This window comes from Staurois parvus, unplaced genomic scaffold (assembly GCF_062004578.1).
Source record: "Staurois parvus isolate SC_StPar_1 unplaced genomic scaffold, SC_StPar_1.0 ptg000081l, whole genome shotgun sequence".
NCBI lineage: Eukaryota > Metazoa > Chordata > Amphibia > Anura > Ranidae > Staurois > Staurois parvus.
The window spans coordinates 7,203,655-7,218,627 of record NW_028317877.1 but is presented as its reverse complement, the minus strand read 5'-3'; the positions used below and the strand labels follow the sequence as shown (position 1 = coordinate 7,218,627).

The following is a 14,973-nucleotide window of genomic DNA, read 5'->3' as shown; positions in this document are numbered from 1 at the left end:
AGGAATAGTGCCCCATCGTGGGTGTCAGTGGGAGGAATAGTGCCCCATCGTGGGTGTCAGTGGGAGGAATAGTGCCCCATCGTGGGTGTCATTGGGAGGAATAGTGCCCCATCGTGGGTGTCATTGGGAGGAATAGTGCCTCATCGTTGGTGTCAGTGGGAGGAATAGTGCCCCATCGTTGGTGTCAGTGGCAGGAATAGTGCCCCATCGTGGGTGTCAGTGGGAGGAATAGTGCCCCATCGTGTGTGTCAGTGGGAGGAATAGTGCCCCATCGTGTGTGTCAGTGGGAGGAATAGTGCCCCATCGTTGGTGTCAGTGGGAGGAATAGTGCCCCATCGTGGGTGTCAGTGGGAGGAATAGTGCCCCATCCTTGGTGTCAGTGGGAGGAATAGTGCCCCATCGTGGGTGTCAGTGGGAGGAATAGTGCCCCATCGTGGGTGTCAGTGGGAGGAATAGTGCCCCATCGTTGGTGTCAGTGGGAGGAATAGTGCCCCATCGTGGGTGTCAGTGGGAGGAATAGTGCCCCATCGTTGGTGTCAGTGGGAGGAATAGTGCCCCATCGTGGGTGTCAGTGTGGGGAGGAATAGTGCCCCATCGTTGGTGTCAGCGGGGGGAGGAATAGTGCCCCATCGTTGGTGTCAGTGGGGGGAGGAATAGTGCCCCATCGTGTGTGTCAGTGGGAGGAATAGTGCCCCATCGTGGGTGTCATTGGGAGGAATAGTGCCCCATCGTGGGTGTCAGTGGGAGGAATAGTGCCCCATCGTTGGTGTCAGTGGGGGGAGGAATAGTGCCCCATCGTTGGTGTCAGTGGGAGGAATAGTGCCCCATCGTGGGTGTCAGTGGGAGGAATAGTGCCCCATCGTGTGTGTCAGTGGGAGGAATAGTGCCCCATCGTGGGTGTCAGTGGGAGGAATAGTGCCCAATCATTGGCGTCAGTGGGAGGAATAGTGCCCAATCATTGGCGTCAGTGGGAGGAATAGTGCCCCATCGTGGGTGTCAGTGGGAGGAATAGTGCCCTATCGTGGGTGTCAGTGGGAGGAATAGTGCCCCATCGTGGGTGTCAGTGGGAGGAATAGTGCCCCATCGTGGGTGTCAGTGGGAGGAATAGTGCCCCATCGTGGGTGTCAGTGGGAGGAATAGTGCCCCATCGTGGGTGTCAGTGGGAGGAATAGTGCCCCATCGTGGGTGTCAGTGGGAGGAATAGTGCCCCATCGTGGGTGTCAGTGGGAGGAATAGTGCCCCATCGTTGGTGTCAGTGGGAGGAATAGTGCCCCATCGTGGGTGTCAGTGGGAGGAATAGTGCCCCATCGTGGGTGTCAGTGGGAGGAATAGTGCCCCATCGTGGGTGTCAGTGGGAGGAATAGTGCCCCATCGTTGGTGTCAGTGGGAGGAATAGTGCCCCATCGTTGGTGTCAGTGGGAGGAATAGTGCCCCATCGTTGGTGTCAGTGGGAGGAATAGTGCCCCATCGTGGGTGTCAGTGGGAGGAATAGTGCCCCATCGTGGGTGTCAGTGGGAGGAATAGTGCCCCATCGTGGGTGTCATTGGGAGGAATAGTGCCCCATCGTGGGTGTCATTGGGAGGAATAGTGCCTCATCGTTGGTGTCAGTGGGAGGAATAGTGCCCCATCGTTGGTGTCAGTGGGAGGAATAGTGCCCCATCGTGGGTGTCAGTGGGAGGAATAGTGCCCCATCGTGTGTGTCAGTGGGAGGAATAGTGCCCCATCGTGTGTGTCAGTGGGAGGAATAGTGCCCCATCGTGGGTGTCATTGGGAGGAATAGTGCCCCATCGTGGGTGTCAGTGGGAGGAATAGTGCCCCATCGTGGGTGTCAGTGGGAGGAATAGTGCCCCATCGTGGGTGTCAGTGGGAGGAATAGTGCCCCATCGTTGGTGTCAGTGGGAGGAATAGTGCCCCATCGTGGGTGTCAGTGGGAGGAATAGTGCCCCATCCTTGGTGTCAGTGGGAGGAATAGTGCCCCATCGTTGGTGTCAGTGGGAGGAATAGTGCCCCATCGTGGGTGTCAGTGGGAGGAATAGTGCCCCATCGTTGGTGTCAGTGGGAGGAATAGTGCCCCATCGTGGGTGTCAGTGGGAGGAATAGTGCCCCATCGTGGGTGTCAGTGGGAGGAATAGTGCCCCATCGTGGGTGTCAGTGGGAGGAATAGTGCCCTATCGTTGGTGTCAGTGAGGGGAGGAATAGTGCCCCATCGTTGGTGTCAGTGGGAGGAATAGTGCCCCATCGTGGGTGTCAGTGTGGGGAGGAATAGTGCCCCATCGTTGGTGTCAGTGGGGGGAGGAATAGTGCCCCATCATTGGTGTCAGTGGGGGGAGGAATAGTGCCCCATCGTTGGTGTCAGTGGGAGGAATAGTGCCCCATCGTGGGTGTCAGTGGGAGGAATAGTGCCCCATCGTGTGTGTCAGTGGGAGGAATAGTGCCCCATCGTGGGTGTCAGTGGGAGGAATAGTGCCCCATCGTGGGTGTCATTGGGAGGAATAGTGCCCCATCGTGGGTGTCAGTGGGAGGAATAGTGCCCCATTGTGGGTGTCAGTGGGAGGAATAGTGCCCCATCGTGGGTGTCAGTGGGAGGAATAGTGCCCCATCGTTGGTGTCAGTGGGAGGAATAGTGCCCCATCGTTGGTGTCAGTGGGAGGAATAGTGCCCCATCGTGGGTGTCAGTGGGAGGAATAGTGCCCCATCATTGGTGTCAGTGGGAGGAATAGTGCCCCATCGTGGGTGTCAGTGGGAGGAATAGTGCCCCATCGTGGGTGTAAGTGGGAGGAATAGTGCCCCATCGTTGGTGTCAGTGGGAGGAATAGTGCCCCATCGTGGGTGTCAGTGGGAGGAATAGTGCCCCATCGTGGGTGTCAGTGGGAGGAATAGTGCCCCATCGTTGGTGTCAGTGAGGGGAGGAATAGTGCCCCATCGTTGGTGTCAGTGGGAGGAATAGTGCCCCATCGTGGGTGTCAGTGGGAGGAATAGTGCCCCATCGTTGGTGTCAGTGGGGGGAGGAATAGTGCCCCATCGTTGGTGTCAGTGGGGGGAGGAATAGTGCCTCATCGTTGGTATTAGTGACACAAATGATGGGGCACTATCCCTCCACTGACACCAATGATACTTACCTTGCTGACTCCTGCTCCACCCTGGGCTCGCTCTCTCCCTCTCCCATCTACAGGCAGCATACCTGGCTGCAGCAGCAAAATTTGCACTTACCTGTCGGCTGTCTTCCTTCTCTGGCCTCTCTCCTCTTCACTCGCTCCTGCAGCTCCCTCGATCTTCTTCGATCTCGGCGCGCTGCCGCTCGGCTCCTCCTCTCCAAGCTCCACCTCCTCGCCGGTGATTGGCCGCCTGTGTGCCTCTCCTGAGCTACAGTTCCGGTGGCCAATCAGCGGCGAGGAGGCGGAGCTGTTGAGTGATCCCGGAGGTGTGGCCAGGTTACAGGGGCAGCATATCATCCCGCCCACAGATCGCCTGAGACAGGAGCGGTGTCTCGGTTCCTAAGACCATCGGAAATATGTGTTTTCCGATGGTCTTAGGCGACCCCTGTGAAATGGTCGTTCGACCCCCAAAGGGGTCGCGACCCCCAGGTTGAGAACCGCTGCTTTAAAACATCACCCCCATCTCTGCATGGGGGGGGGCTGGGGGCGATCTGTGTGTTACAGTAGAACTGTGGCCTACCTTTAAATAAATGTGCTGCAGGACTTAATTATAAGTTAACACATTTAGTTACATCCTTAACTGGAGGATCAAAGCAAACATAATTATAAATTGATCTGCACTTAAATTATTATTATACAGGATTTATATAGAGCCAATAATGTGCACAGCGTTTTACAATAAAACAAGACAGAGTGCTGGCAAGCAGGGAGCACTTGCTGATGTTTTGTACTGTTATGTGGGTTTAGCACCCCCTAATGGCTGGAGGGCAAATTACTTCACTGGACCCCACACACAGAAGGATAACGTCCTTTCACCTGCCAGTGACACCTGTTCTGGCCCCAACTCTGGAGTAATTTTGAGAGGAGAGGAATAGTGCTGAGGACAGATTTCCCCCCAACAGCTCTTCTCACACTTTATACTCTTTAAGTTTAGCCCACAGGCAAAGAGGGGGGCCACCATACCTACTCTGTGAGGCCTCCCACACCATGGTTTCAAGCCATGTCCCTAGGAGTGTTGGCTATCTTAGTAAGTTGTTGTAACAATGCTGTAATATGGTAACTATGATCACTTACCATGTATGTTTTGTTCTTATATAGATGTTATAAGCTCCAGAAGAAGCGACGGCTGGTCGCGAAACATGTAGAGCACTGAATATATGGTGGATAAGGAAAACCCCATCAGTTGGAGATATATGGGAAGTCTTTTTGGACTAGTACTGCCTATGTTGCTTCAACGTCTAATAGCTCTACTGTGGTGGATGAAACTTATCCTGCTACACCATTCTCTACAATCCTAAATGTTTTTATCATTTTGTGTGATTTATATATGTTTTAAGTCTATGATAAATAAATAACAAGATTTTTAACAAGTACTTGTGTTGCGTATGTGCTAATGAAGTCCACATACATTGTCTCTTTCCCAGACTAGGCAGCGCTACTTACCCAGAACTTCTTTTACCAAAGTAAATCACTTGAACATACAGTTCTTAGTTGTTTCCATAGGAACGTGATATAGTGCAACATCTAGAACAAACAGTTCCATTCTCCTCATCTCTCAGTGTTGTGGCTGTTGTGCTAGTTTTCCGCAAGGTGGTTATTCTCTGATTTTAGCGTCCTTCTAAGGGGTAGCTCCATTCTTGGTATAGCAACTACATCCTCAAGTGTATTGTCTCACTCTTGACCCCCCAGAGAACCACAAGGTCCACCCTTCTCCTACACATATCCCTTCTAGAAAGAATGTGACACAGGCAGGGGGAAGGCACACCACAGCACACCATGAACCCCTGAGTAACCAAATATTAAGCCCTTTGTGAAGTTGTTAGTTAAGAATGGCTGAATGTTTGAAAAGTTAGCACTTCAAGTTTTCTCTTAGCCCCCTATAAGTACCTGTTGAACATGCCAATGAAGTCCACTTAATGCAGCTTCCTGTGATGTTGTAACAAGGATGCAGCAGTTCTGAATTAAGAGCAAAGTTGCCACTCTTATGTAGGCTGCTAGCATATAGGATGATCATCCGTAACTATGAACAACCCTTCAGCGCTCGCACAGAAGATGGAAAATGAGTGGAATATGAGAATAAAATGAGAAAAAAAAGGAATGAAAACCAGTCCACAAGGTAAAAAGAATGAGGACAGGATTCTGGGGCAAAATCTGGTGTGATCAGGATGCAGCGATCAGTAGGTCCATCCAATGGATGTGTAGAATGGGAGGGGGATGAACCGTGGAGACTGGAGAACCACACAAGCAGACTGGCAGACCTTGCCAAGGATGGGGGGATCCCACAGAAGCATGCAAAGGAACAACAAGCAGGGTGCTGGGTCAGCGTGCATAAAAACAGTTGTACTTGTCTTGCTTGACAAGTTGTAAGTTGTCTTGCTTGACAAAGGAGGCGGGGCTTCTGAGAAGCATTGCGGCCCACCCCCCCCTTTCCATTCACAGCACCTGTCACTTCTCCCTACCATCAACGGGAAGGCTCGTAGAGATGCCGTAGAGTCCACAGCAGCGGGTCTCTCCTCGGGCCATGCACAGATCATTGGCTTCGCTCTTCTGATGCCCGTGTCCCTGCCTGTCAAACACACTGAGGGAGTTTTAGATGCAAGTGTTTTTAAATAAAGTACAACTAATGTTTATCAACGCTGGCCCTATGCCCTGATTGTTGTTCCTTTGCATGATTATTTAGGCTGTGCCTGTTTGTACTGCAGTGCAATAAAACAGGTTGTATTGGGGGGGGGGGTTGTAGTTATTAGCATTGTCACTGTTGTTTTATAAACCTATAGCTTGTCAGTCAGCACCTTACCTTACGTAGTTCTGCCCACTGCTTTCTGGACTGAAAGCAGTTGCTTCTGGGGTAGTACTGGCTATGCTGAAGCTTCTTCTGACAATACCCATGTCTTTGCAGGGAATCTAAAGAAAAAAGACCAGAGGGTAAAGGACCCAGAGGCCAAAAGGGGGTCCAAATGAGGACAAACTGCAGCCTTGAAAACCAAATAGACAAAAATAATTTAATTTGCAGTAAAAAAAGTACAAATATCACAAAGACATGTATGGAATGGTAAGCCAAAATATACAAAAATTACACAAAACATTACACAAGAAATTACCTCACCACCACCCAGAGGGAAAATAAGTCAGGAGCAGAATGGCAAGATCAACCTGGACAGCACCAGACATGCAAAAAGTCCCATATAAATGTGATGAATAGTAGACCTGTGATGAATAGTATAGTCTCAAATTTGGAACAAGACAGTGAAGATGACAAGCAGGTGATGATATAGATAGCTCAAGAAGGTATGGTTATTACCAAGGACAGGATTCATGTAAAAATCACATAACCATATAAACATACACGAAAAGTGCATAATAATAAATCTAGATAAACATGATCCTTGATGCAACCATCGAAAATAATTGGTATAATCCCTAGTATCAGGGTAAAAGGCTGAAAGTCATTCCTTAGGTATCAAGTGATGCATGAAAGTATTACAGATCTCTCATCAAAAATATGCGGTTAGGCTTATAATGCAAAATTATGTAGAATACATCTCCTCAATATTGCAAGAGTGGTTAAATGATGGAAGGGAAATGGCAATATATGACATAATATGCCCAATATCCCAAAGGTCATTTAGACAGTCAATGATTATCATGTAGACATGTATCATACAGATGGCATAATAGCTTGGTGGAGCCCATAATATGCATAATATATAGATGCCTTGAATACTTGAAGCGCAAGGGGTTGTCAGGTGAAGACCCAGTCCAGCAAAAAATGCAGATATGGTAAAGTGGAAAGCTTGTGTCAAACCTGTAACAGCTAATAGTCATCAACTGACCTGTAACCCATGCAGGGTTAGTTGCTGAGGTCAGGGTCAGTGGAGTTGAATCCTGTGTGTTAACAGGTGAAAATCCTCCCAATATAGGGAAAGCTATCAGCCACTGTTTGGTCAGATTCCTGTTGCCAGCCCCAAACTTGCCGTGATGATAGGCTTGTAATGCAAAGTTATGTAGAATACATCTCCATAATATATCAAGAGTGGTTAAATGATGGCAAGAAAAATGGCAATATATCACATAATGTGCCCAATATCCCAGAGATTTTTTGGCCAGTCAATGATTGTCATGTAAACATATATCATGCAGATGGCATAATTGTTTGGTGGAGCCGGTGATATGCATAATCTATAAATGCCTTAAATAATGGAGCACAGGGGATTGTCAGGTAGAGACCCAGTTCAATAAAAGTCCACAAAGTTTTGCAGGGAATCTCACATAGCAGTAAGGTGTGGGTGTCGCTAACCCAGGATACCAAAGAGAAAACCCAGGGCCTGTGCCCCAGGTAGTCTGGTCTATCAATGCCCCCGTCTAAAGGTATGCACAGGCACCATTTGGTGTGACTGCACTTTAGTGATGAAGCCTGCCAGTATCTTTAAATACTAAGGTGAATTATTTGCAGTTCTAACACATTAAACTGAGAAATTTCCCATTTGGACCTAAGCAATATCCAGCATTTTGCAGTGGTAGCTACATAATAATTAAAAATGGGGCAGCACTGTAAAGATAAGTATAAGATGTTTGGGGGCTTAGCTTTAACCACTTGACCTCCAGAAGGTTTTATCCCCTTCAAGACCAAATAATTTTTTGCTGTTCAGCACTGTTTTACTGTTTTGCTATTCAGCACAAATTGGTATCATTTTTTTACACAAATAGAGCTATTTTCAATATCAAAGAAATCAATAGTCCTCAGTTATTCACGATCAGTAGATGTTCCTCAGTACGGAATGTAAGAAATGCCCACTCACCAGAACCGCACTTGATACAGTGCAGTGTATAATAGTTATTCCCTGGTGTCACTGGAAGTGTACATCTGGTTCAGCCCTTGGAAGAGTATCCCTTAGATCAGACAGGTCCAGGGTCACAGCAAATAAGGCTCCGACACAGAGTTCCCCTTAAGGGATGTGTGGGTGTTGCTTTTGCAGCAAATAGAAACCTCCCACTCTGGATGGAATCGGAGTAACACAGCTTCTGAAAAAAAGGGGGTTCTCCCCATCTGGGGTCAAAGCAAAAAGATGCCCATGGTGTGATAACGTTTGGATAAAGCAAATTTTATTTGAAAGGACAAAGGATGCATCCAATAAATAGCAATAGGAACGGCAGATGACAGTAAAACACTAACTGTCCCTAGAAGGAAATGGCCGCCGGAGCTCCACGATGCTCCGGCGGCGTGACATCAACGGCGCGAGCAGGCTCCTCCTTACGCGTTACGTGCCACGCACATCGTCAGAGGGAGAGCCGGCTCTCAATCTATCATAATAAACAACCAAAGTGAATACACTGTGCTCATAATAATGAAGTGAATGAATATAAATATCATACATAAATACAAAAAAACATATATAATCGATGCTGAAGTGCTTCAAATAAATATGTGTATAAGTTCGTATGTTTCCAAATGTCATACGATCCCACACCATAAATGCAAATCTGTGATGAATGTGAATTTCATGCATTAATAGGTTCCACTTCTGTGCTCTCAGAACTTTCACCTCCAACGCATGTAAAAACTGCATGTTTTTAATGAGACATTTCCACAGATTCAGCTCTCTCACTATCTCCTTTAGCCACTAGGGGCTGTCCACTACTCCTTCCATGCAATGGTTATTTAAGGTAGTCTTAAAGATCCTCTGTTCCTCCGGATGCCAGTAGCCTCACCCAAAACAAAGTATGCCTCATATAGTGTAGTAAGTTGATAAAAGACTCAATATTTATTAAAAAAGCACTTACATAAAGTTAAAATAAGATTGCTTTACAGATAGGAAATCAATCCTTTTGCTTCCTTAAACTGCCTACACCCATGCCCGACGCGTTGCGTCACCGTCATGTGACCTCATCCAAAGGTACTGGCATCCGGAGGTACGGAGGATCCCAGAAGTGGGTGGGACACGAGTCAGCTGACACCTGCCCCCCCCCCCCCCCCCCGACATCCATATGCTATCTCCACACATTGTAGTGCATACCTGGATCTTCTACAGCCATACAGCCATCCTTGGGCCATTTGCTGGGCTTGAATTTGAGGACCCCTGACTGAATGAGTACCGACAATCCGTGGGAGTGCAGGCAGATTCTTTGCTGGTCTTGGAGGTCCCACCGTTATTTCAGCCTTTATCATCACAGGACCCAGGGGACCCATCGGACTGTGAGTACTAGCAATTTGTGATGCTACCTTAGTCATATCAGCTGCACAGATCACAGTCTGGACTGGTCATACACATTTATGTCACTGATTTACTCCTTCAGTATCCTCTATCACATAGGCTGGCTACCGTGTACTATAGTACTGGACTCCCATCTACCAGCTGACTATCCTCACTCCATGGCTGTCATACCTTCTTTGGCTATTAGCTGATCAATTTCAGCGGGCTGCACCAGTGTCATCCACTTTCTCACAGCTTTTGCATGAATTACCTTCCATTGCCTTACCTTCCTTCCTTACCTTGACAAGAGGTCATTTATACCATGTCTTGCATGGACTTTAAGACTTTTGCCCTGTACAGTGACTTTATACCTTTTTATCCTCTTTGACCAGTGGCCATGGCCATACTGGCCTTTACATATTGCCATATATATATAAGCTATATGTTTATGCATTCATGTCTGTCGTTTAGCTGTGTTAAATATCGGTATGGTTGGCAGATCTAGGAGCCCCCGGTGTGTGTAGTGGGCTTATATTCCATCTAGTGGGTGTTGGAGGGTTGGAAGTGTCAGTGGGCTGGTATTATCTCCCTCAGCTTCTCTCTCTCCATTGCGAGGGGGGTGGCAGGATGGGAGGGTCCTCCATTTAGGTGAAGGGTTTTCTTGTGGGTCCTTGTGGGGGTATTGGGGGATTTATAGGGGTGAGCTGTGTCAGGGGTTAGGCGTTGGAGGGTTGGGTCAGGTTAGTCCCAGTGGACCAATTCTATCCTTGTCCATCCTTGAGGGTACCATCCTGATATCTCAGGGGGGCAGAGTCCTCTGTCATGCAGGATTGTCATGTCTTCAAAGGCTTATAACTGTTTATGGTGCATAATAAAATTCCTTTGAGGGTAGCATTTTAGGTGTGCAGCCTTTTTTCTTCCGCTCTTTTTGAATATTGATTAGGTAGCACCCTTACAGCCATTCTGGTGGCACCTCCGCTTTTAGACACTGTACGTGGATTCCCCAGCGTTTCCCAATTCCCCTTTCCCTGATTTTTGATACTATTTTATTAATAGGATTAGTTTTTGCAGTAAAAGTCTATGAGACTGATATTAGCAGTAGCTAATTTAATTAATTAAATAGCAGGGATGGTAGTAACGAGCGCAAGGAATTGAGGCATTGAGCTAACAATATCGGCAAACTATAAGAAAAAAATACTTGAAGATCATTTATAAATACTTTGTTTTGTGTATGTGAAATAAAAATCCAACTGATATTAAATAATAAACGTTATTTACTAAAAGTGCTACATACAAATATTTAAAACCATTAAAATCACTATGGCCCCCTTTATAGTCTAAAACATGTACCCAGTTATTATGTGGTTCACAGATACAGTTGCAAAAAAAAGTATGTGAACCCCTTGGGATTACGTGGAGTTTTGCATGAATTGGGCATAAAATGTGCTCTGAATGTCATCTAAGTCACAACAATAGAAGAATACAGTCTGCTGAACATAATACTACACAAACATTAGATGTTGCTATGGTTTAATTGCACATAACATGTAAACATTCACAGTGCAGGAGGAAAAAGTATGTGAGGCCCTAGCTTAAGGACTTCTCCCAGAGCTAATTGGAGCCAGGAGTGAGCCAACCTTGACTCCAATCAGTGTGATGATATTGGATGTGTTGCTGACAGCTGTCCTGCCCTTAAAAAACACACACCTGTTTTGGGTTTACTGGTTTCAAGAAGCACTGTCTGATGTGAACCATGCCTCGCAGAAAAGAGCTCTCAGAAGACCTACGATCAAGAATTGTTGACTTGCATGAAGCTGGAAAGGGTTACAAAAGTATCTCCAAAAGCCTTGATGTTCATGTGTCCACGGTAAGACAGACTGTCTACAAATGGAGAAAGTTTAGCACTGTTGCTACTCTCCCTAGGCGTGGTCGTCCTGTAAAAATGACTGCAAGAGCACAGCACAGAATGCTGCATGAGGTAAAGAAGAATCCCAGAGTGTCAGCTAAAGACCTACAGAACTCTCTGGCACATGCTAACATTTTTGTTGACACATCTACAATAAGGAAAACATTAAACAAGAATGGAGTACATGGGAGGACACCACGGAGGAAGCCATTGCTGTCCAAAAAGAATATTGCAGCACATTTGAAGTTTGCAAAAGAGCACCTGGATGTTCCACAGCACTACTGGCAAAATATACTGTGGACAGATGAAACCAAGATTGAGTTGTTTGGGAAGAACACACAACACTATGTGTGGAGAAAAAAAGGCACAGCACACCAACATCAAAACCTCATCCCCACTGTAAAACATGGCGGAGGGAGCATCATGGTTTGGGGCTGCTTTGCTGTCTCAGGGCCTGGACGGATTGTTGTCATTGATGGGAAAATGAATTCCAGAGTTTATCAAGACATTTTGCAGGAAAACGTACGACCATCTGTCTGCCAACTGAAGCTCCGCAGAGGATGGGTGATGCAACAGGACCATGACCCAAAGCATACAAGTAATTCAACAAAACAATGGCTGCAACAGCACAGAATACGCCTTCTGGAGTGGCCCAGTCAGAGTCCTGACCTCAACCCGATTGAAATGCTGTGGCATGACCTTAAGAGAGTGATTCACACCAGGCATCCCAAGAATATTGCTACACTGAAACAGTTTTGTAAAGAGGAGTGGTCCAAAATTACTCCAGATCGTTGTGCAGGTCTGATCTGCAACTACAGGAAACGTTTGGTTGAGGTTATTGCTGCCAAAGGAGGGTCAACCAGTTATTAAGTCCAAAGGTTCACATACTTTTTCCTCCCTGCACTGTGAATGTTTACATGTTATGTGCAATTAAACCATGGCAACATCTTATGTTTGTGTAGTATTATGTTAAGCAGACTGTGTTCTTCTATTGTTGTGACTTAGATGACGTTCAGAGCACATTTTATGCCCAATTCATGCAAAACTCCACGTAATTCCAAGGGGTTCACATAATTTTTCTTGCAACTGTATAACATGGTTCCTTCAATCAACTTAGTTTATATGTGTAATTCTGACATAATAAAATGCCAGCATGCTTAGCAAAAATATCCGTAACGATTGTTTGATATGGCTAAAAACACTATAGCTGATCTCTCCACTAGGTGTCACCTACACTCAGCCTACAACTGTGACAAAGACCTGAGGATATTGTCAGTACTCATTCAGTCAGGGGTACATTGTGCATAGTTAAGGACTTCTATACTTTTCGAACTTTGTGCATCATAGCAAGAGCTATTGCTATCATTTGAGCAGATATGTCCAGACTTTCATGCATCAGCTAACATTGGACAATATTGTTATTAACCCCAAGGGGTGTATCCTGACAGGTTTCCCAACATTGTGTTTAAATTCACAAAACCTCCACATAACTATAATAAAGTTATTTATATTTTAAGCCAAAACTTGTCAGTTTTTTTAACCCTCTGTGTCATATTGGCAAGATTTCCTTTCTTCACTTCCTGTCTAAGGTCCTAATTATCTAGCTACATCCCAGGCAATTGTCATTGGAATACGTGAAGAATTGAGCAGTGTGCCTGCTTGGGAAATTGTAAGCATATTAATTCAAATTAATTTATTATTGTGTTATTTAAAATACGTAGCACACCTATGTACATGTCTTGCAATAATTGAAGATGTGGAGGAAAATAAGTGTTTTTTTGGCTATATTTACTGTACATACCTGCATTTGTCCTACGAATTAAACACTGGAAGTAAATTCTATACCCATTTTGGGTGTATGTAAATTTAGTACCGTTGCACAGATGTAGTGCAATATAAACAATTTTCTTTATACTGACATACAGGGAGTGATTTAAAGGTGAATAGGTTGTTCCCTTTGCAAGGGAAGTTGCACTCTGCAAGGGAATTTGCAGCAGACCATAGTAAATGAGATTAAACTCTGCTGACTTTCAGCATCCAATCATGTGTAAGCAATTTTTTTTCCTTGTAAGATTGGGTAATCTTTGCAAAGTTAAACTTCACACTTATTAAAATTTAGGGCACATTCCTTTGCAAATTACAACAGCACTTGCAAAGTTAACAGTATATTTGCATTTAGTAAATCAACCCCACAGTGTCTATGTCTGTTTTACCAAGATATGCTATGGTAGGCTATATGCTATGCTAGTATGCTAGGTGGTTATAAGGACACAAATTATTGCAGCTCTGTAATAATTAACACATTATTATTAGTACAGGTACTTGTATAGTGCTGTCAATTTATGCAGTGCTTTACATATATATTGTTCATTCACATCAGTCCCTGTCCTCAAGGAGCGTACAATTTAACTCACATTCATACATACACATACTAGGGGTAATTTAGAGATGAGCCAGTTAACCTACCAGCATGTCTTTGGAATGTGGGAGGAAACCCAAGCAGACACAGGGAGAACATGCAAACTCCATGCAGGTAGTGTGATGGTTGGGATTTGAACTGACAACCCTTGTGCTGCAAGGTGGAACTGCTATCCACTTAGCCACAGTTTACATCATTTAAATGTGTTTTCACAGTAGCCTTATGTCAGGATATGATGGGTAGACTCTGCCCTTTAACATTATCAAATTAGCTGCTGAGATTATGCTGGGTTCAGTTACTGCCAAGTGAGCCTTGCGTGAGTGTCAGGTCTGCTTAGGCCATGGGTGGCAGACCGAACACTCACACAAGGCTGGTGCAGAATTCCAGTCAAATGCCAGCAACTCTTTAGACACGTTTGACTCTCCTATATCAAAGGCAAAATCCAGGGCTACTGAGACAGAAACACCAGCCACAGGATAGAAAGGAAACTTCCTCCTAAAGATCAGGAATGGAGTTCAGAAGAGATCTTGGGAAAGCACTCAAACTTCCTTTGGGAAATTCATGAAGGCTAACACTTCAGAAAATCAAGACTCCCCATCCAAGTCTGGCAAATAGGAGACAGACAGGCAGGGTTTCAGCTGGCATGAGGTGACAATATCCAGGATACACAAGTCCTAATTCAGTTAGCCATTCATAGAGCTTTGTGAAGATTCCTTATGACAAGCTTGTAGCCACCAAGTTTCCTCATCCTCTCAAAAAAAGATAAATTTTCAATGTGTAGAAAAACTAGCCCAACAGCAGGCCATAATTCTGGAACCCAAAGGAGAACTTTTGGTGGGGATATACTCCCCCATCTTCACGGTAAAGAAAAGAGCAAGACTGGAGGCCTGTAATAGACAAGAAAACTTTAAAAAAGTTCACCTAGAAAGAACACTTCAAAATGGAAACGTTGCACACCATACAACAGTCAATATAACCCACAGATTAGGCCCTCAAGGTAGATTTAAAAAATACTTATCTTCATGTTCTTGGAAATTTTCTTTTCAGAAATTGTTACATTGCAACAGGGGAAATCCATTTCCAAATCTTCTTTCTAGGAATTGTTACATTTTGCAGCAGTGGAAACTCATTTCCAATTCACTTACCTTTCTTGCTGACAATATCTTCCAAACATTCACTAAAGTACCTTTGGCATTATAAGCATTCTTGAGGGAAAAGCAGTGTCACATATTCCACTATCTGGATGATATCCACAAGGAAATTCTATCTCACAAAGAGATGGTTCTACTGTGCACACTCAGG

General features: G+C 45.4%; 1 protein-coding gene across 5 annotated transcripts in view; it reads left to right on the top strand.

Annotated features, from left to right (window-relative positions):
• SCAF8 (SR-related CTD associated factor 8) overlaps positions 1-4,528 on the top strand; it is a 331,677-nt gene extending 327,149 nt beyond the window's left edge. For all 5 annotated transcript variants that reach the window (XR_016311644.1, XR_016311647.1, XR_016311646.1 and 2 more), the window contains one exon: positions 4,254-4,528. The gene's annotated coding sequence lies outside the window, so the exon portion shown is untranslated. The remainder of the gene's footprint in view (positions 1-4,253) is intronic.
• Positions 4,529-14,973: the final 10,445 nt, after the last annotated feature.